This window comes from Spinacia oleracea, chromosome 4, assembly GCF_020520425.1.
Source record: "Spinacia oleracea cultivar Varoflay chromosome 4, BTI_SOV_V1, whole genome shotgun sequence".
Lineage (NCBI taxonomy): Eukaryota > Viridiplantae > Streptophyta > Magnoliopsida > Caryophyllales > Amaranthaceae > Spinacia > Spinacia oleracea.
In genome coordinates, this window is record NC_079490.1 from 139,701,987 (window position 1) to 139,708,233 (window position 6,247).

Consider the following 6,247-nt stretch of genomic DNA (forward strand, 5'->3'; position numbering starts at 1 on the left):
CTCCGGTCACAGGGCGACGTGATTCACTATGGAACATCATACATATGCGCAAGAAAATTCAATCATAAAAAGTAAATTAGAAAAAACAACCAAAATATACCACCCACCATTGTTGCTGCTAGTAAGCTGTTACTTTCATCGATCGGTTCTGCACTCGAGTTCATTGGAATTGGAAGATTCATTCGAAGATTCATCGGAATTGAAAGGTTAGTTGCACTACCGGTTTAATTTCCTATTATTTATGATGTAATTAGTCGGAGTTGAGGGGGGGTTTTCGCGTTTCTTGCCCACCAAATGTCTGTTTCAATGGCGTTGGTGGTGTTGTGAGGTATTCATTGCAAATGACTACTGCTTTTCTTTACCATAACTGATTATACTTGTATAAAATAATTAGAATTTTAATTTGGTTTAATTGTTTTAGATTGATTGCTTAAAGAGGATGGAAACTAATAATTTGTTGAAACTCATATCGCAGATAAAGAAGGGCGCTCCTGCTATCCTTTGAAGTTGGTTCAGAAGTTGAAGTTTTAGCTGAGAAGTTCCTGTCCTGGACAAAGTGAACAAGTCAGACATAGCGAAGGAGATTCTAGAGGTTAGCACGCATAACAGTTTCCCCCTTTTGTCCATTGAAATTGGAACATTATTCTGTTCTCAAAGGACTTGGTGATTTGATGTACCTTGAATGCTCTAAGTAACTTCATGTCTCTCAATTCCTAACTAGAAATTATTGCGATTTAATTTGGAATTATTTGTTATACTCCGTTTTGAGTGTTTGGTTGTTGGTGGTTTCTGGTTGCTGGATTCTTTCTGATGGTGTGCTGGTTCTGTTTGGTTGTCGCTGGTATGGTCTGTTGGAGTAGTAGGGTAGTTGATAAATGTAGTTTAATATCCTTCTTGTAGTTCATGGTGAAGAGTATGAATGATTGCTTGTATTAAATCAAGCTTAGCCTTAGAAAGTTAGAATAGATGTGTGAAAGCAACAACATATATTTGTTAGTTGGATTATCAAAGGAGCATGTTGTTATAGGTTAAAGAGAATTGTGGCACTCAACTATAGTTATATTTTTTGTCAAAAAAAAAACTTTAGCTATATTTTGTATTATTTAGACTTTATTGTAGAGTTTGGAGTGTCAATATAATTATCAGTTAGTTAATGGTTGGTCGCTAGGCCGGAGTATCCAAAATAAGATAGGTCAGAGTATCCAAAATAAGTCAAGTTTAGTGAAAATAAGTCGTGTAAAAAGTACGAAACAAATGTGTTATGATATTATCCAGTCTGTTTGTATTCCTGAATATAAAAATGGTAAATTGTCAAACTACTTAAACTCTTGGCAATTAGCTAAGTCTAAGGTGAAAGTATAATCTTGAATGAGAATTGGCAATTGTTAAGAGTGGGTATTTCACATGTTTCTGCAAAAGAAGATGCATGTGAATCCAAGAAAAGGCGGTTTGCATATATTGGGGTGTTGGAGTTTGTGATTGTGGCAAAACACATATGCGAAGATGAATTTTCAGCAATAAAAACATGAATCCTTTAATTTTCTGCAAAAGATATTATAGAAGTGTCTGAATTTTCAGCAATAGAAACATGAATCCTTTAATTTTCTGAAAAATCCAATCTTTCTCCTCCTAAAACTTTCTCCTTCAGCACTGAAAATCCAAAAATTTCTCCTTTAATTTTCCATTACAGAGTCCTTTTCCATCCCTTACCCCAAACTATCTTTCTCCTTTAAAACTCTGCGCTTCGATCAGAACTGTGCACTGATTTGCACAGCTCAGATCAGTTCTGTGCAGATCAGTGCACAGTTCTGATCAGAACTGATCAATTCTGTGCACTGATCTGCACAGCTCAGATCAGAACATTGCAAATCAGTGCACAGAACTGATCAGTTCTGATCAGAACTGTGCACTGATCTGCACAGCTCAGATCAGTTCTGTGCAGATCAGTGCACAGTTTTGATCAGAACTGATCAGTTCCGTGCACTGATCTGCACAGTTCTGATCAACAATAGATTAATATTCAACTCTTGCATTCATGGTACGTAGTTACAGACTTACAGAAACTACTAATTTCATTCTCTTATTGAAGGAACATAAATGATACAGTACATATCAAACAAAGGGGTGTAGATGTCAGTATAAACAATTTTTGGGTTTGGAAGCTTTTGATTGAAAGAGTCAAGTTCATCAGATAGCTTAGAATTAAACAGTTGAGCATCTTGGTTGTAATTCTCAGCACATTCTCTAAGAATTCCCCCTCTAAGGCTAAAATGGCGTTTTCGACCCAACTTTGTACTAAAGAACCTAAGGAATGTTTTCAAACTTATTACACTTTTAATATGCATAATTATAACTTTCTAAGACTCGTAATAATCTATTATTCCACATTTAAGGCTAATTGGGTCGTTCTAGTACATATTTAGGCTAAAATGGCGTTTTCGACCCAACTTTGAAATAAAGAACCTAAGGAATGTTTTCAAACTTATTACACGTTTAATATGCATAGTTATAACTTTCTAAGGCTCTTTCCAATCTATTATTCCACATTTAAGGCTAATAGGGTCGTTCTAGGTCATATTTAGGCAAAATTGACATTTTCGAACCCAACTTTTAACTAAACAACCTAAGGAATGTTTTCAAACTTATTATACGTTTAATATGCATATTTATAACTTTATAGGACTCTTTCCAATCTATTATTCCACATTTAAGGCTAATTGAGTCGTTCTAGTACATATTTAGGCAAAAATGACATTCTACTCGCAGAACCAGTACGAGTGGTAAATATTATTTCACACGCTATTGACATTCTTATTATTATAGGATTTCCTTTATCATATAAACAATAGCTAATTTTGTTCATTGGTTCTTTAAACATGTAGCAATCATTGGGTGCTTCTTGTGATTTACCCTACCATAAATACGGTTCACGTATTTGATTCAATTAAGAAGAAACGCAGCCTAGCAATAAGAGTGGTATTGGATAGGTAAGTTCATATTTATTTTTTCAACATTTATCTATAAATTGATTAATTTGTACAATTATCTCATAATATTTGTGAATAATGATAATTGAACAGTGCCTTCGAAACTTACAAGGCATATGGTGGGAAAAGTAAAGGTCCACAATTACAATGGGGTGCTGCTGTGGTAAATATCTACATTTTTTATCATTTCTTTTTTGGAAATTTAATTTAAGTGATGACTTGTTGACCTATGAAATATTAAATTGGTTTTCTCTAGTGTGCTCAACAGGATGGGGGTACTGAGTGCGGGTATTTTACTTCAAGGTTCATGTATGACATAGTCCACTCATATAGTGGAAGTGAAAATCTATTCAAGGTACGAATTTTTTTTAAATAAATTTAAGTTAATGATCTCTATAGATATTATATATGTTAACATTGTTTTTTTTCTCTTTCCAGGATTTTAAGGTGACTAAACCTTATACTAATGGGCAAATTCGTGAAGTTTTAACTTGTTGGGCTCTATACTTTTTGGACTTTGTATTCTCCTGAAGTATAGTATTTTGTTAGAATTAAAAGCTACTATTATTAGAAGATATTTACTTGTAACTGTTAAAGCTTATCTTCCATTGCAGTTTTATTTGTTTTGAAATATTTTGATGTTTTGGACAACTTGTAACAGATGTCGTTTTAGGATGATTTTATGGATTTTGAATGGTTAATGATTTTGTATTGGTCATGGGCAATATTTTATGATAGTTGATTTTTTTTTTTTGATTTTAATTGCTTATTATTGGTACAAAATGAAGCGCTTTGGAGATAGATGATGGGATGTGTGGTATACTAGATTGCCTCGTTGTAAATGGAGGTGTTATTCCCTCTTTGTGGAATATTTTTTAAAAATAGAAAAGTTGCATATATTGCTTCGGGCTTACGATTGAGACCAAAGCAATTACTTAAATCAATTGATTTGAATAATTCATAAGTTCGAAGCAATTAGAACTTTTAATGCTTCGAACAATTGATAGGCGCGAAGCAATTGCTAGTACGTTTTAATAGTTGCTACGATCAAATGCTTCGAAATATTGGTAAGTGCAATGCAATAGGAGTCTTAAATGCTTCGCACTTGTGCGAAGCAATTGAATGCCTTCAATTGCATCGAGTCTATATGCTTCGCACATAAAACGAATCAATAACCCCTTTTAGGCTCGAAGCAATATCCCTTTTTTGTACTAGTGGTATTAGCTGACGTCCTGTGGATCTTTGTATTCTCTTAGCAAAAGCGACAAATTCATTAAACGTTTCATCTTTACTTGCTAAGAAAATAACCCAGGTATATCGAGAAAAATCGTCAACAATAACCAAGACATAGCGTTTTCCACTTCTACTTTGAATTCTCATAGGTCCACACAAATCCATATGGATGAGTTCCAATGGTTTGGTTGTGCTAACCATTTTCTTAGGCTTGAAAGAGCTCCTGACATGTTTTCCTTTGGCACATGCTTCACAAACTTTGTCTTTAAGGAACTTGATGGAAGGTAAACCTCTCACTAGTTCCTTTGATCTCAGTTTGTCAAGCAATGAAAAGCTAGCATGTCCGAATCTCTTGTGCCATAGAAGTGGATCCTCCTCAATAACACTAAGACAAGTTAAGTTGTTCCTTGGAACTTTGTTGAGATCCACAGTGTATGTGTTCCCTTTGCGAGTTCCTTCCAAAATAACTTCCTTACTGTTATTGTTAATAATTCGACAACTTTCTGAAGTAAAGCTTACCGAGTTTCCTTTGTCGCAGAATTGTGAAATACTAAGCAGACTGTGCATTAAACCTTCTACCAGGAACACATTATCAATTGAATGGGAACTTGACCTTCCTACTTTTCCAATGGCGATGATTTCACCTTTCTTGTTGTCTCCAAAGGTCACAGTTCCTCCGTTGTAGGCCTCTAGTGAGAGAAATTTGGTTTTATCTCCTGTCATGTGCTTGGAACACCCGCTATCAAGATACCACGAGTTGTTCCCCCTCACTAGGACCTGCAATATTATCAATTGTTAGATACAGGAACTCGGGTTTCCTCGAGTTCCTTTTCTACTAATGGATCATCTTTTTTAATCCATATCTTCTTGACAATGTTCTGGTTTTTATTGAACAGTTCCTTCTTTTTGGAACACTCAGTCACAACATGATCACCAGTACCACAAAAGGAACAAACTTTGACACTAGGCAGTTCCACATAATTTTTCTTTTTACCATTGTTCCTTTTATAGTAAAAACCTAGGCCTTCAGTTCTCTTAGATTGAGCCTTCTCAATCCACTTAGGCGTGATTCTAGGAGATTGTTTATGTGCATTTGCTAAGGCTAGTTCCTTGGTTAATTTCTCCTTTTGTTCCTTTACTGTGACCAACTCACTGTTTAAGTTTTCCAAATCAACGTTAAAGACCCCCATGCTAATCTCAGTAGACTTGCTAGGATCTAGGCTTAAATTAAACAGTTTATATTGACTGAGTTCCACTTTGAGAAGAATGTTTTCATTTTTGACTCTCTCAAAGGAGTTTTGAAGAGCAGTGTTTCTATCAAGCAAGTCAAAGAACCTACCCTGTACATCAGATCTAACATTATTAAGGTAGGTCATGTGTCCCTTGGTGAGTTCCAAGGCTTTGTCACTTTTAGCCTTTATTACACTGAGCTTTTTAAAGTTATCTAGAGTTTCTATCAATAATTCCACTAACTTATTTTTAGACAGAGATTGAAGAGTTGAGGAACTTACTTCTTTTGATGGATCTTGGGTTGTTCCATCAATCTTTGCCATAAGACAAAGGTTTGCTGTTTCCTCATTTGGTTGATCCTCATCTTCTTCCGAGTCAGTAGCATCTCCCCAAGCTGCGATCATAGCCTTCTTGAAGTTGGGTTTGGCAAAGGTTGATTTATTGAATCTTTCCTTGGACAGATCCTTTCCCTTGCCTTTCCCTTTTTCATTTTCCCACTGAGGGCAGTCTTTGATTAGATGGTCTGATTCTCCGCACTTGAAACATCCTTGGTCAGGCTTGGAACCGCTTGGTTTTCTCATTGAGTTCCTTCCTCTTAGATTTCCAGGTTTAGAGTTCCTGTAAAATCTTTTCATTCTTCTGACCAACATGGCAGCTTCTTCTTCATCAGGATCCGAGTCCTCCTGTTCCTCAGCCTTAAGAGCAAGGCCTCGATTCTTGGGATTCTCAGGAACAGCTGCTCCTAGATGTAATTCGTGCGTCATCAAGGATCCCGCCAATTGTTCAATGTTGAATTT

General features: G+C 35.6%; 1 long non-coding RNA gene across 1 annotated transcript; it reads left to right on the forward strand.

Annotated features, from left to right (window-relative positions):
- The first annotated feature begins 2,851 nt into the window (after positions 1 to 2,851).
- LOC130471256 (uncharacterized) lies at positions 2,852 to 4,069 on the forward strand. Its single transcript, XR_008931908.1, has 4 exons — positions 2,852 to 2,987; positions 3,081 to 3,150; positions 3,244 to 3,342; positions 3,426 to 4,069. It is a non-coding gene; the product is annotated as an uncharacterized lncRNA (long non-coding RNA).
- Positions 4,070 to 6,247: the final 2,178 nt, after the last annotated feature.